Below are 16,578 nucleotides of genomic sequence, written 5' to 3'. Positions count from 1 at the left end.
CCTTGTTGGTTAAAAGTAGGTAATAATGCCTAGCAGGAAGTTGTGAGGATTTGATGACAGGCATCGCAAATTTAACATATCCAAAGTAGCCTAAACCTGTGGTTTCCACCGTCTTTTCATTTTAGTTAATGACCTCTTCATTCTTTCACTTGTTCAGGCCCAAAATCTTGGAATCATTCAATCCTGTGGGCTCTCTTCTAAATTCATCCAGACTGTAACCACTTTTCTCATCACCTCCATCACTCTACACTGGCCCAGGCACCAAGCCTTCTCACCTGAATCACAGCAAATGTCCCCCTACCAGGTGTCTCCACTTCCACCATTGACCACTACAGTGTGAATCCACACAGCAGCACATAATCCCATCAATCACTCCTCTCTGCTCACTCCCCCTCCTGCATTTCCATCTCAGAGTAAAACTCAAAGCCTTATTCTTGATCTACAAGGTATATGGCCCCTGATAGCCTGGACGTTATCTGTTTCCACTTTCTCTCCTGCCAGCCTTGTTGCTATTCCTAGATCTTGTCTGTTGTTCTCCCGAGTAAGCTGGAGTTGAAAATCAGCTGGAGTACATTGAGATGAAACTGTCCAGGGGATTTGGGTGTGGCACAAAACATGTCTGGAACAGAGGAAAGAGAATCCAGGTGCATGGCCCAGCCAGAGCTGGGATGTTTCAAGCATCCTTCCTGCCTTTTCTCAACCTACCTAACATCAGAGCCCACCTGACAAACTTCCTGGGAAGCCCCCGTTACCTCTTCAGTCCTCCCAAAGCCATGACCCTGTCTTCCATCCAGGAAAACCTTCACTGTTCTGTTATCCGGAGTTCAAACAAGCCAGTAATTCCCAATCCCTTTGCATTTTGTGGCCCCATCCATTCTATCTTCCAGACTTCTGCCCAAGTGAGCTTTCCAACTTTGGGATTTTTGGACTCACTTTCCAACTCCATTTAGATATTTTTTCCAAGTATCTGCCAAAGATATTTTAAATTATCTTTTTAAGTAGATTCATTTATCCTCTCTACCTCTTTTTTTTTTTTTTTTTTTTTTAGTACCTACTGTATGCCAAATACCTGATAGCCACCTTGGAGCAAGACATGCTTCAAAAGTGAAGAAGATAAGCTGTGTGAACATGAGAAAATTACTTAAGTTTTCTCTGCCTTAGTTGTCTTATCTCTAATGTAGACACACTTCCTTCCCCCAAGGGGTTGATCCACCACAGTCCTTAGTGGAATAGGTGTGCAGAATTAATCCGTTATTAATATAGATAAAGTCTATGTGGGTAGGGTAGTCATTCCTTCTGAGCACATGGTAGGTACTCAGGAAAATCATGCTGGTTGTTTGATTTAAATCTGCAATTAGTATTTGGTATTATGTGCTGCTTGGCATCTTACTTAAACCTGTGGAGGACAGAGATAAGTTAGACTCTGTCTCACCTCCAAAAAACTGACAGTTTAGTGGGGAAGACAGAAGCACAGGCAAGTCTATATAATGTCTATAAGAATGGGCTTTAATCAAGGGATGAACCAACACAACTGGTGCTCAGGGAAGGAATCACTTTGCCTGCAGAGGTCAGTTGGGCTTCCTCAAAGGATAGGACATTTGAGCTGGGCCTGGAAAAGTGAACCCACTTGCCTCTTACTCCCTCCCAAGAGAAAAGTATGGACAGGGCAGGGCAGTGTGGGACAGCATGGCAGGCGTAGGGAGCCATGAACAGAATGGTGCTGGGCAGAGAGCAAGGAGGAGCAGAGTGGGGCTGAGGCTTCACTCTGGATCACAGACAGCCTAGGAGGCAGGCTAAGGAATTTGCATTAGTTTAAAGCTATTGAAGCACCCTGGAGAGGTTCATACTGGACCCATTCCCAAGGAAATGGTAATGTTATACGACAATTAAGACCACAAACTCTGGCACGGGACACGTTTGCATTCAAATCTTAGCCTGGTAACCTAAAAGCTGTTTGAACATGAAAGAGTTACTCAGCGCCTTAGTTATTTCATCTGTAAAATGGGTATACTAATAGTACTTACCTCAAAGGGTTAAATTATGAGGCTTAAGTAAGTTAATTATAAAATATTTAGAACTGTGCCTGGCTCATAGTAAGCACTTAAGTGTTAGCATCAGCATCAGCATCAGCATTATCACTCTTTTAATTATCTGAGTTTCCTCCTAGACTGCCCATCCATGAGGGTGGAAAACCTGTTCATCTTGCTTGTCCCATGATCCCAGTGTCTAGAAAAGGATCTGGCATACAGTAGGTGTTCAATTAATGTTTGCTGAAAGAAACAAATGGCAGACTGGATGGGCTGGTCCTCCTGAGGCATGAGCTTCTTAAGCCTCTGAAGACCCCAAAGGTAGGCAATGACCTGCTGTGCTGCCTGGATGTTAGGAAGCAGGCTCAGCTGGGGCTTGCTCAAGGGTCCAGGGTCACCCACTCATGCTCCACAGACTTTCTCAGCTGTAGACACACTTATCCTCATCAGGGCCTGCTTACCCCAGGACACAGCCACACAGCCTTAACCTGCACCTTCAAAGTCTGCCCCTCATTACCTTGATGGGCCTGGCTGAGACCACCTCTCCTCAGCCAGGGGTCTAGAAACAGGCCATTTCTAGGGAATTTCTGCTTTCCATCCTCCGGTATTGAAACCACCCAACAATTCTCAGTCCCTTGCAGTCAGGTCCCCTCCAGACCCTCCTCCCTGCCTCTGCCCAAGTGAGCCCTCCACATTCAAATCTTCTCAGGTCGCTTCTGTGCTTAAAACCCAGCCCTGCTGTCACTTGTCCTCCAGATAAAGTCCAAACCCTTTAGCACAGCTGCTTCCCAAACCCTACACAGTCAGCCCCAGACCATGTTCCCATCCTCACTCTCCAGCTGCATCATTGCTCTGAGACCCTTCTCACTTTGCCCACCAGTATGCAGCTCCCCAAATGCTCTGGTCTTTACACATCTGCCTAGAGCTCCCTTCTTCCCCTGTTCCCCTAGAAAACTCCTCTGCATCCCATAAGACCTACTTCAATTACAATTTACTCCATGGCACCCCTCCCCAGGCACCCCATTATGGCTTAATGAAGCTATTTTATAGCCGCTTACAATTATGTTTCTATTTCTGTCTCAACCACAGGACTGAGAGACTTTGAAGGGAGGGCTGGAACTGTCTGGTTTTGGGTTTTTTGTTGTTGTTGTTTTTGTTTGTTTTTGTTTTTGTTTTTATTTAGTGCCTAGTTCAGAATATGGGACATAATAGTCACTCAGGCAGCATTGTTTGGTTGGTTGGTTGGTTGGTTGGTTGATCCACTGGCAAAATGGATGAATAAATAACAAGCTTTCTGTACCCCTGTGATACTGGCACGTAGTAGGGGTGCAGTGAATGTTTCTTGTGTGAATTCATAGATAAGGTGCCCCTCCACTGGCCTTCTATGTTGGATTTTTGTTCGGCACAAGCCCCACCTAATACACACACACACACACACACACACACAGCTCTTCCAACCCCCTCCTTTCACTTTTTCTAAAAGAACCATTTGGTAAGCACTGACTTATTTAACTATAATCTAATAGAATTTATTTTATATTGGGATATAAAAAGAATATATTCACATTTGTAATCTTTCCAGAAGTTCTTTTCAAAACATGGCCAAGAATTAGCAAGTGGTCCCATGAAATTCAGCCAAGGAACAGCCGATGAGCGGATGTTCTTTCTTGGGTGCCCCGGCCTGCTCCCCTACTCTACTCTGTGCATGTGAGGCCCTGGCCCAGCCTCTCTTCCTTGGCATTGAGTAGACACCTGTGGCTGTACTGTAATCCCCAGGTAAGCCACCCGCACATATCCCAGCACCACCCCCATCCTGGTCATGGAGACATCAATAGCTGGGCGCACCTGCAGGCCAGCTGGTCACTGATCCATGGGCAAAGCCCAGGAGGGCTGAGGTCTCTGCTTTTGAAGCACTGACAGGGCTGCCCTGCTGAGCCTGACCCTTGACCTACAGGTGGGCACAACCATTGTCCCTACATGTCCCAACCCCTGTCTGCCCCGCTGCAGGGACCCGTGAAGGTATCCATTTCAGGTCAGTGCAAAGCAAAACAAACAGAAGGGCCAAGGGGCAGGGGTTTATGTGGAGGGCTTTGCTGGGCAAGGAAGCCATTGTTGAAAGTACAGGTATAATCCTCTCCAGGCAGCCCCCACTAGCCAGCAGGGCGCCACCTGCCATGAGGCTATTTATAAACACGTGGCCTGGGTTGAATCTCCAAAACAAGAGATGCTATAAATCAGGGGCCTCTGCAGGCATTGAAAGATGCTTCAACATCAGAAATAGGAGAAAGGAGGTGGAGAGATCTCCCTGCCATACACCATACACCAGAAGCTGGAACCAGCACAGACCTGGCAGAAGAAAGCTGGCAAAGCCTCTGCAGAGCCCAGACACTACAGACTACCTCACTGTCAGACCCCGACAGCAGGAGATGAGTCCATTGAAGTCATAGCATTTCTGGCAATCATCAATGTGCTACTGGCAAAGAGTAGAGTGTTTGTGAATGACGGCTTTGGGGGTTGTAGGGGGGTTGTATCATTTAGCAGGACAGACCTAGATCTTGTTTCTAATTCTGGTTTAGCCACAAACTAACTGTGTGAACTCAGATAAGTGACAACCTCTTGGAGTCTCAGTTAATTCACCTATAAAACAGGCATGTCAATGTCCAACTTGAAGGGGTGTTGTGGGGATCAATTGTGTTCAAAATTCCCTGGTCCCCCCTTCAGCCTCTCACTTCCTACAATCCACCTGGCTAAGCCAACCAAATATAGTCATATGCTGCATAATGACATTTCAGTCAATGATGGAATGCATATAAAATGGTGGCACCATAAGATGATAATAGCTGAAAAATTCTTATTGCCTAGTGACATAGCCATCATAATGTCACAGTGCAACACATTACTCATGTGTTTGTGGTGATGCTGGTGTAAACAAGCCTACTGTGCTGCCAGTTGTATAAAAATATAGCACATACAATTATGTACAGTACATAATACTTGAAAATGATAATAAATGACTGATGATAATAAACTGTTGATTTATGTATTTACTATACTATACTTTATATCCTTATTTTAGTGTATACTCCTTCATGCTCCTTCAGGAAGAATTACAAAAGAAGACATTGTTATCATAGAGAAGACAGCTCCAAGTGTCCCACTGAAAGCCTTTTAGTGAGACAAGATGTGAAGGTGGAAGACAGTGATATTGATGATCCTGACCCTGTGTAGGCCTAGCCTAATGTAAGTGTTAGTGTTTTAGTCTTTAACAGAAAATTTTAAAGATAATAAAATAAAATTTTTAGATGGAAAAGCTGATAGAATAAAGGTATAAAGATAATATTTTGTACAGTTATACAATATATTTGTGTTTTAAGCTAAGTGTTATTACAGAAGAGTCTAAAAGTTAAAAAAATTAAAAATTTCATAAAGCAAAAATGTTAATCCAGTCTGTCATTGATGGACATTTGGGTTGGTTCCAAGCCTTTGCTATTGTGAATAGTGCCGCAATAAACATACGTGTGCATGTGTCTTTACAGCAGCATGATTTATAATCCTTTGGGTATATACCCAGTAATGGGATGGCTGGGTCAAATGGTATTTCTAGTTCTAGATGGGATGAGTTCAGGTCCTTTGTAGGGACATGGATACAGCTGGAAACCATCATTCTCAGCAAACTATTGCAAGAATAGAAAACCAAACACGGCATGTTCTCACTCATAGGTGGGAATTGAACAATGAGAACACTTGGACACAGAAAGGGGAATATCACACACCAGGACCTGTTGTGGGGTGGGGGAAGGGGAGAGGGATAGCATTAGGAGACATACCTAATGTAAATGACGAGTTACTGGGTGCAGCACACCAACATGGTACATGTATACATATGTAACAAACCTGCATGTTGTGCACATGTACCCCAGAACTTAAAGTATAATAAAAAAGAAAAAGAAGTTATAGTAAGCTAAGGTTAATTTGCTATTGAAGAAAGAAATTCTTTTTGTTGTTGTTGTTGTTGCTGTTGTTTGAGATGGAGTTTTGCTGTTGTCACCCAGGCCGGAGTGCAATGGCATGATCTCGGCTCATCGCAACCTCCGCCTCCTAGGTTCAAACAATTCTCCTGCCTCAGCCTCCCGAGTAGCTGGGACTACAGGCTGGCACCACCAACCCCAGCTAATTTTGTATTTTTAGTAGAGATGGGGTTTCCCCATGTTGGTCAGGTTGGTCTCGAACTCCCAACCTCGGGTGATCCGCCCGCCTCGGCCTCCCAAAGTGCTGGGATTACAGGTGTGAGCCACTGTGCCCAGCCGTTTTTTTAACCTTTATTTAAATTCAGGGTTACATGTGCAGGTTTGTTATATAAGTAAACTGTGTGTCACGGGGATTTGGTGTACAGATAATTTTGTCATCTGGGTAATAAGCACAGTACTCAATAGGTACTTTTCTCACCCTCTCCCTCCTCCCACCCACCACCTTCAAGTAGGCCCCAGTGTCTGTTTTTCCACTCCTAGTATCCATGTGTTCTCATTGTTTAGCACTCACTTATAAGTGAGAACATGCAGTATTTGGTTTTCTATTCCTGGGTTAGTTTGCTAATGATAATGGCTTCCATCTCCATCCTGTTTCTGCAAAGGACATGAGTTCATTCTTTTTTATGGTTACATAGTATTCTGTGGTGTACATTTACCACATTTTCTTTATCCAGTCCACCACTCATGGGCATTTAGGTTGATTCCATGTCTTCGATATTGTGAATAGTGCTGCAATAAACATATGTGTGTATGTGTCTTTATGGTAGAATGATTTATATTTTGGGGGGTATATACCCAAAAATGGAATTGTTGGGTTGAATGGTAATTCTGTTTTAAGTTCTTTGAGGAATTGCCACACTGCCTTCCACAATAGCTGAACTGATTTACACTCCAACCAGCAGTGTGTAACTGCTCTGTTTTCTTGAAGCTCATCAGCATCTGTTTTTTGGGGTTTTTTTTGACTTTCTAGTAATAGTCAGTCTGACAGGTGTGAGATCGTATCTCACTGTGGTTTTGAATCGCATTTCTCTAATGACCAGTAATGTTCAGCTTGTTTTTATATGATTGTTGGCCACATAAACGTCTTCTTTTGAGAAGTGTCAGCTAATGTCCTTTGCACGCTTTTTAATGGGGTTGTTTATTTTTTGTTTGTAAATGTGTTTAAGTTCCTTATAGATACTGGCTATTAGACCTTTGTCAGATGTACAATTTCCAAATAGTTTCTCCCCTTCGATAGGTTGTCTGTTTACTCTGTTGATAGTTTCTTTTGCTGTGCAGAAGCTCTTAAGTTTAATTAGATCCTATTTGTTAATTTTTGCTTTTGTTGTAATTGCTTTTGGTGTCTTCCTCATGAGATCTTTGCCAGTTCCTATTTCCAGAATGGTATTGCATAGGTTATCTTCCACGGTTTTCAGTTTTTGGTTTTGGATTTAAGTCTTTAGTCCATCTTGAGTTGATTTTTGTGTCTGGTTTCAATCTTCTACATATGGCTAGCCAGTGATCCCAGCACCATTTATTGAATGGAGAGTCCTTTTCCCATTGCTTATTTTTGTCAGCTTTGTTGAAGATCAGATGGTTGTAGTTTTGCAGCATTATTTCTGGCTCTGTATTCTGTTCCATTGATCTATGTGTCTAATTTTCTACCAGTATTATGCTGTTTTGGTTACTGTAGCCCTGTAGTATAGTTTGAGGTCAGGTAACATGATGCCTCCATCTTTGTTCTATTTGCTTAGGATTGCCTTGGCTATTCAGGCTCTTTTTTTCGTTCCATATGAATTTTAAAATAGTTTTTTCTAATTCTGTGAAGAATTTAATTGGTAGTTTGATAGGAATAACACTGAATCTACAAATTGCTTTGATTCTTTGATAACAATATTGATTCTTCCTATTCATGAGCTTGGAATGTTTTCCATTGTCTGTGTCATCTCTGATTTATTTTAGCGGTGTTTTGTAATTCTCATTGCAGAGATCTTTCACCTCCCTGGTTATCTGTATTCCCAGGTATTTTATTCTTTTTGTGGCAATTTTGAATGGAATTGCATTCCTGATTTGGCTCTCAGCTTGGATGTTGTTAGTGGATAGGAATGCTACTGATTTGTATTTGCTAATTTTGTATCCTGAAACTTTGCTGAAGTTGTTTATCAGATCAAGGAGCTTTTAGGCAGACACTATGCAGTTTTCTGAATATAGAATCATGTCATCTGCAAACAGGGATAGTTTGACTTCCTCTGTTCCTATTTGGATGCCCTTTATTTTTTGCTCTTTCCCTGATTGCTCTGGTCAGAACTTCCAATACTATGTTGAATAGGAGTGGTGAGAGAGGGTATCTTTGTCTTGTGGCAATTTTCAAGGGGAATGCTTCCAGCTTTTGTCCATTCAGTATGATGCTGGCTGTGGGTTTGTCATAGACGGCTCTTAATATTTTGAAGTATGTTCCTTCAATGCCTAGTTTATTGAGTTTTTAACATGAAGCGATGTTGAATTGTATCAAAAGCCTTTTCTGCATCTATTGGGATAATCATGTGGTTTTTGTTTTTGGTTCTGCTTATGTGATGAATCACATTTATTGATTCGAATATGTTGAACCAATCTTGTATCCCAGGGATAAAGCCTAATCATAGTAGATTAGTTTTTTGATGTGCTGCTAGATTTGAGTTGCTAGTATTTTGTTGAGAATTTTTGCATCTATGTTCATCAAAAACATTGGCCTGAAGTTTTGCTTTTTTGTTATGTCTCTGCCAGGTTTCATATCAGGATGATGCTGGCCTCATAGAATGAGCTGGAGAGGAGTCCTTCCTCCTCAATTTTTTGGAATAGTTTCAGTAGGAATGACATGAGCTCTTCTTGATATATCTGGTAGAATTCAGTCGTGAATTCATCTGGTCCTGAGCTTTTTTTTGGTTGGTAGGCTTTTTGTTGATTCAACTTTGAAACTTGTTATTGGTCAGTTCAGGAATTCAAGTTATTCCTGGTTCAGTCTTGGAAGGTTGTGTGTATCCAGGTATGTGTCCATTTCTTCTAAGTTTTCTACTTTGTGTGCATAGAGGTGTTCAGAGTAGTCTCTGATTTTTTTTTTTTTAATTTCTATGGGGTCGGTGGTAATGTCCCCTTTGTCATTTCTAATTGTGTTTATTTGAATCTTCTCTCTTTTTTTCTTTATTAGTTTAGCTAGCAGCCTATCTATCTTATTAACTTTTTCAGACAACCAATTTATAAATTAGTTGATCTTTTGTATGGTTTTTCATGTCTGAGTTTCCTTCAGTTCAGCTCTGATTTTGGTTATTTCTTGTCTTCTGCTATCTTTGGAGTTGGTTTGCTCTTGCTTCTCTAGCTTTTCTAGTTGGGATGTTAGGTGTTAATTTGAGATCTTTCTGACTTTTTGATGTGAGCATTTAGTGCTATAAACTTGCCTCTTGGCATTGCCTTAGCTGTATTCCAGAGATTCTGGTATGTTGAACATTTGCTCTCATTAGTTTTAAATAATTAATTTCTGCCTTAATTTCATTGTTTGCCCCAAAGTCATTCAGGAGTAGGCTGTTTAATTTCCACGTGATTTTATGGTTTTGAGTGATTTTCTTAGTAATTGATTTCTATTTCTATTGTACTATGTACAAAAGTGTGGTTGGTATGATTTTGGTTTTTTGAATTTGCTGAGTATAGTTTTACGTCTGATCGTGTGGTTGATTTTGGAGTATGTGCCACATGGCGATGAAAAGAATGTATATTCTTTTGTGTTGGGGTGGGGAGTTCTGGAGACATCTTTTAGGTCCATTTGGTCAAGTGCTGAGTTCAGGTCCTGAATATTTTTGTTAATTTTCTGCCTTGATGATCTGCCTTGAATACTGTCAGTGGAGTGTTGAATCTATTATTGATTGTATAGGAATCTAAGTCTCTTCATAGGTCTCTAAGAGCTTGCTTTATGAATATGGGTGCTCCTGTGTTGGGTGCATGTATATTTAAGATAGTTAGATCTTCTTGTTGAATTGAACCCTTTACCATCATACAATGCCCTTCTTCATCTTTTTTTGATCTTTGTTGGTTTCAAGTCCATTTTATCTGAAATTAGGATTGCACCCCCTGCTTTTTTCTATTTTTCCTTTGCTTGGTAGATTTTTCTCCATCCCTTTATTTTGAGACTATGGATGTCATTGCATGTGAGATGGGTCTGTTGAAGATACCATTGGGCCTTGCTTCTTTATCCAGCTTGACACTCTATGCCATTTAATTGAGGTATTTCACCCATTTACACCCAAGAGTGGTATCGGTATGTGCGGATTTGATTCTGTCATCATGTTTTTAGCTGGTTATTATGCAGGCTTATTTGTGTGATTGCTTTATAGTGTCACTGGTTGGTGTACTTAAATGTGTTTTTGTAGTGACTGGTAACAGTCTTTCCTTTCCATCTTTAGTGTTCCTTTCAGGACCTCTTGTAAAGCGGTTCTGGTGGTAACAAACTCCTTCAGCATTTGCTTGTCTGAAAAGGATCTTATTTCTCCTTCACTTATGAAGCTTAGTTTAGCTAAATGTGAAATTATTGGTTGAAATCTTTTTTCTTTAAGAATGCTGAATATAGGCCCTCATTCTCTCCTGTGTTGTAGGATTTCTGCTGAAAGATCCACTGTTAGCCTGACGAGATTCCCTTTGTAGGTGACCTGCCTCTTCTCTCTAGTTGCCTTTAACATTTTTTTCTTTCATTTCACTTTGGAGAATCTGATGATTGTATATCTTAAGGATAGTCTTCTTGTATTATATAATATCTCACAGGGGTTCTCTGCATTTCCTGGATTTGAATGTTGGCTTCTCTAGCAAGGTTTGTGATGGTTTCATGCACAATATCCTGAAATATGTTTTCCAAGTTGTTTGCTTTCTCCCATCTCTTTCAGGAACACCAGTGGGTCATAGATTTGATCTCTTTCCCATATTTATCTGAGGTTTTGTTCATTCTTTTCTCTTTATTTTTGTCTGACTGAATTATTTCAGAGAGCCAGTCATCAAACCTGAGATTCCTTCCTCAGCTTGGTCTTTTCTGCTGTTAATACTTGAGATTGCATTATGTAATTTTTATAGTATGTTTTTCAGGTCTATCAGATCAGTTTGGTTCTTTCTTATGATGGCTATTGCAATAGGCTATAGCATCTAGGTTTGTGTAAGTATACTGTATGATGTTGATACAACGGTGAAATCACCTAACAATGCATATCTCATACTGTATTCCCATCATTAAGCAACACATACTGTGTTTCTAAAATGCTAGAACTTTAAAAAATATTTTATTGTTAAATATAACTCATTCAAAAAATACTTAAAGATCACTGTATGATTTAATAAAATACTATAAAATGAATATCTATGTGGTCTCCACCCAAATAAAAAACTGGGGATTTGGCTTTTATTATCGAGCATAAATCCCTAGAGATTCATCCAAGTTTCTGTGTGTATCAATTCATTGCTTTGGCTGGGCACAATAGCTCATGCTTGTGATCCCAGCACTTTGGGAGACCAAGGCAGGTAGGATTGCTTGAGCTCAGGAGTTTGAGACCAGCCTGGGCAACATAACAAGATCTTGTCCCTACTAAAAATAAAAATAAAAATAAAATCAGCTGGCCAGGTGGTGCATGCCTGTGGTCACAGCTACTTGGGAGGCTGAGGTGGGAGGGTCACTTGAACCTGGGAGACCAAGGTTGCAGAAAGCCATGATCACACCACTGCACTCTAGCCCAGGAAACAAAGTGAGACCTTGCCTCAGAAAATTTTAAAACATAATTCATTGCTATTTATTGGATTGCATGGCATATGTGTACCAGAATTTAACCATTCAGATTTTTTTGTTTGGTTTGTTTTTGTCTTGCAATGTTGCCTAGGTTCTTGAACTCCTTGGCTCAAGCAACTCTGCCTCAGCCTCCTAGGCAACTGAGACTACAGATGTCCTGTTGAAGGACATCTGGAACAATCCTAGTTCTTGACTATTGCAAATAAAGTAGCTATAAACATTCAAGTGCAGGTTTTTGTGTGAACATAACTAGACAGACCCTGTTAACTCCTCTGCTCACAATCTTCTAATAGCATCTCCTCTCAATTTTTTAAAGCCAAATTGTCTTATAATGGTCTGCAAGGCCCTACACAATGACTTCAAGCTCATCTCCAACCACTCACCCCTTGCTTATAACACATCAGCAACCCTAATCTTATTGTTCTTTCTCCAACAAATCAGGCACATTCCTGCCTCAGCACCTTTGCATTTGATGTTCCTTCAGCCCAGAATGCTCTTCCCACAGATAGCTACATGACCTACCCCCTCACTTCCTTAAAGTCTCTGCTTAAATGTCAATGAACTGATTAGAGAGTATTTCCTTATATATAAAATATACATTCCCGTATATATAAAGTATCAATCCCGACAGATCCTCCTACTGCTGTACTAGACAATCTCTATTTTCTTACCCTGTATTTCCCTCTCTATCATCAGACATGTTATATATTTATTGATTCACTGTTTGTATTCTGTCACTAAAATCTAAATTCTACTCAAGCAGGGACTTTGTTTTGTCCACTGTTTTATCCTCAACACTTAGAACAAAGTGTGGCACACACTAAGTACTAAAAAAAAAAAGCAAGTAAAATTAATTTCTAGGCTAAGGATAAACTCTTTTTTTTAATCCTGGTGGTTGTGCATGACATAATTAGTTCATTTTCATTGTTGTATAATATTCCGGTATATGAATATACCATATTTATTATAAGCTGTTAGTAAGCATTCTTTTATTTATCCTTGAGTACAGTTATACATTTATTTGGGGTATATATCTAAGAAATGAATTGCTGGATCATAAGCTAAGAGTATCTTCAACTCTACTATGTAATTCCTCATTGTTTTCCATAGTGGTTGTACCAATGTGGTACTCCCATCAGCAATATTGAGTAGTTCTCACTGTTCCACATCTTCACCAATATTTGATAGTGTCAGACTTTTTAACTTCAGCATTGTGATGGGTATTTAATGACATCTTCCTGTGATTTGACATTTCATCACTCCTCTTACTGAGACTGATCACCTTTTATATGTTTGAGTATGTTTATTAGACATTTGGATGTCATAATTTGTGAAGTGCCCATTCAAGACCTTTGCTCAACTTTCTATGGGTTGCTTGCCTTTTTCAAATTGACTTGGAGGAGTTTTTTGCTGACTTTGGATCTGGACCCTATGTCTGATGTATATGTGTCAAGGATCTTCTTCCATCTTGTCACTTCACCTTTCCTTCTCTCTTTATGGTATCTTTTAATGAACTGAAGTCCTAAATTTTAGTGGCGTCTTCTCCTTTATGTTTAGCAGGATTTGTATAAAAAACTCTCAGTACCCCCAAAGTCATAAAGCTGTTGTCCTAGCTTATCTTTGTAAAGTTTCATTGTTTTACATTTCTCATTTAGATACACAGCACATCTGAATTTGATTTTTGTGATAAGGTAAGGTAAAGGTCAAGTTTATTTTTCTTATATGGATAACCAATTTTCCCAGCATCATTTATTGGCAAGACCTTTCCCCACTGCTCTGCAGTGTCACCATTGTCATAAATCAATGTCCACGCATGCGTGGTCTGTTTCTGGATTCTCACATCTCTTCCATTGCTATATGTCTCTATCTTTGTGCCACTACTACACAGTCTTAATAACTGTAGCTTCATAATAGGCCTTGAGGAGGCACTACATACTTTTTTTTTCTCCAAGGTCGTATTTGTTGTTCTTGTCCCTTCACATTTCCTTATAAATTTTAGAATCACATTGTAATTCTACAAAACAGAAAGAAACCAGTTGGGACTCAACTGGAATTACATTGAATCTATAGATAACTTTGAGAACTGATATCTTTATAATACTGAATCTTCAAGCTGTGAACATGGTATGTCCCTATATTTATTTAGGACTTCTTTGTTTTCTTTCAATAATATTTAATAGTTTTCTCTGCAGGAGTTGTGTGGATGTTTTATTAGACTTATTTCTAGGTATTTGATATTTCCAGATATATTTAAGTAGCATGCTTTAATTTTGGGGGGTGTATTGCTGGTATATAGAAACACAATTGAGTTTTATACATAGTCTTTTTGTCCAGCTAAACTCCTATAAAGTCTAATATTTTATCTGCAGATTCTTTTGGATATACTATGTATATAATCCAATCCTCTTTAAATACTGAGACTTTTGTTTATTCCTTTCACGCATTCTCTTTATTTTCTTACCCTACTGTTCTGGCTAGGACTTCCACAACAATGTTGAATAGAAGTGGGGAGAATAGACATCCTTGCCTCATTTCTAATCTTTGGGAAGAGTGGATGAGAGGATTCAGTATTTCCCCATTAAATAGAGTATTGATTGTAGTTTGTGTAGGTGCCTCTAATCAGAGGGAGTTCCCTTCTATTCCTAGTTGGTGCCATCTCAGCTCACTGCAAGCTCTGCCTCCGAGGTTCACACCATTCTCCTGCCTCAGCCTCCCAAGTAGCTGGGACTACAGGTGCCCACCACCACACCTGGCTAATTTTTTTATTTTTAGTAGAGACAGGGTTTCACCGTGTTAGCCAAGATGGTCTTGATCTCCTGACCTCATGATGCACCCGCCTCGGCCTCCCAAAGTGCTGGGATTACAGGTGTGAGTCACTGCACCCGACTTCTGCCAATAGCTTTTTTATCATAAGTGGAATTTTATCAAATATTCTGTCTATATCTATTGAGATGATCTTATGATCTTTCTCCTTGCTGTTAATTTGGTGAATTACATTGACTTGTTTTCAAATATAAAGGTAATCTTGCTGTCTGGGAATAAAGTCAACTCCATCAAAATGTTTTATGCATGATGTATATTACATGATTCAGTTTGCTAATACCATGTTTTATATCTTTAAATTTATGTTCATGAGTGGAATCCGCCTGTTATTTTCATTATTCATGTGTCTCTGTCAGGTTTTAGTATCAAGGTTATGCTAGTCTCATTAAAACAAGTTAGGGAGTCCCCTCTTTTTTATTTCCTGGAATAGCTTTTGTAAGATTCATGTAATTTCTTGCTTAAATGTTTATAGAAGATGCCTGTGATGCTTTCTTTGTGGAAACATTTTTTGGTTTTGAATTCAATATTTTGAATAATTATAGGACTACTAGGATTTCTATGTCTTATATTCATTTTCGAAAGCTGGGTTTTTATAAGAATTTGTTCATTCTATGTAAACTTTCAAGTATTCTATCATAAAGTTGTTGTGCTTATCCTCTTTTCTTTTTCTCTATGTCTTTGGCTCTGAAGTTGAAGTCCTCTTTTTCATTCCTAACATTGCTTATTTACATCTTCTTTAAAACCAGGGTGTTATCCATTTTATTAGTCTTTTCAATAAACCAAATTTGACTTTGCTCATCCCTTCTATTTTACATTTGGTTTCTCTTTCATTAATTTCTACTCTTATCTTTGCTGTAAGTTTTTCCTTCTACTTCCTTGGGTTTATTCTGTTCTTAATGATGATGTTTTCCTAATGTCTTGAGATGGATGCTGAGCTCATCAATTTCCATATTTATATGCTTCTAAGGATATACATTTCTCTATAAATGCAGGTTTCCCACAAGTTTTGAATATAATATTTTTATCATTCGGTTAAAGCTATTTTGTTTAATATCCATTGCAGATTTTGCTTTAGTATTTAGAATAATAATACTGACTTGTAAACATAGTTATCATTTTGCTATTGATTTCTAGCTTAATTGCACTGTAATCAAAAAACATTCTTTGAGGATTTCAGTTGCTTTTTAAATTGCTTTAAACCTCACTGTATGCAATTTTCACAAATTTCTTATGTGTACTTGAAAATAATGTGTATTCTGCAAATGTTGAACACAGTATTTTACCAAAAGACTTTTTTCATATGTTCACTTTACTGCTGAGAAACCTCCCGGAGTTGCCATTGCCCCTTGCTCCCACCAACGCTCAAAGATACGCCTTTAAGTATCTTGGGGGGGGCCACATAGCTAATAAATGTGAGTCAGATGCAGGTCTTCTGGGGCCAAATCATGTTCCTGTTCTTCCCCACTTATTCTACCTTTCCCAAGACTTTGTTTGGTGGGAACCATTTTAGAGATGAAGCAAGAGTTCCATAACCAAAGGATCTGTGGTCAAGTAGCTTTGGGAAATGCTGCAAGAAACCAATTCGTTTGTTCACTGTAGGACTCTGTAGACCTTACTATGCTATTGTGCCTTGTGGATCTCCAAAAGGTAAACATGGTACAGTTTCCCAAAGTTGTTTACATAGGAGCACTTTTTGTTTTATATAGCTGCTATTAGGATTTACCCATGTGAGATATGCTCTATGATGCCATGTTGCTTCCCATAGATGACATATGAATTTGTATATGTGGGTTTGTATATATACAATATACTGTCATATGTATGGCAGTAACATCATCACTGGTTCAGACTTCAGGTGTCTGACAATTAGATTAATACATAATCCAATTAATTGGTTTACTACATAATCAGATGACTTTTATACATCTGT

At 39.3% G+C, this 16,578-nt stretch overlaps 1 protein-coding gene across 1 annotated transcript in view; it reads right to left on the bottom strand.

Annotated features, from left to right (window-relative positions):
- The window catches only part of MRPS22 (mitochondrial ribosomal protein S22), a 601,324-nt gene that overhangs the window by 179,523 nt on the left and 405,223 nt on the right, over nucleotides 1-16,578 (bottom strand). The gene's annotated exons all lie outside the window — the stretch shown is intronic.

The sequence above is a fragment of the Macaca thibetana genome, chromosome 2 (assembly GCF_024542745.1).
Source record: "Macaca thibetana thibetana isolate TM-01 chromosome 2, ASM2454274v1, whole genome shotgun sequence".
NCBI lineage: Eukaryota > Metazoa > Chordata > Mammalia > Primates > Cercopithecidae > Macaca > Macaca thibetana.
This window is presented reverse-complemented; position numbering and strand designations above follow the sequence as displayed.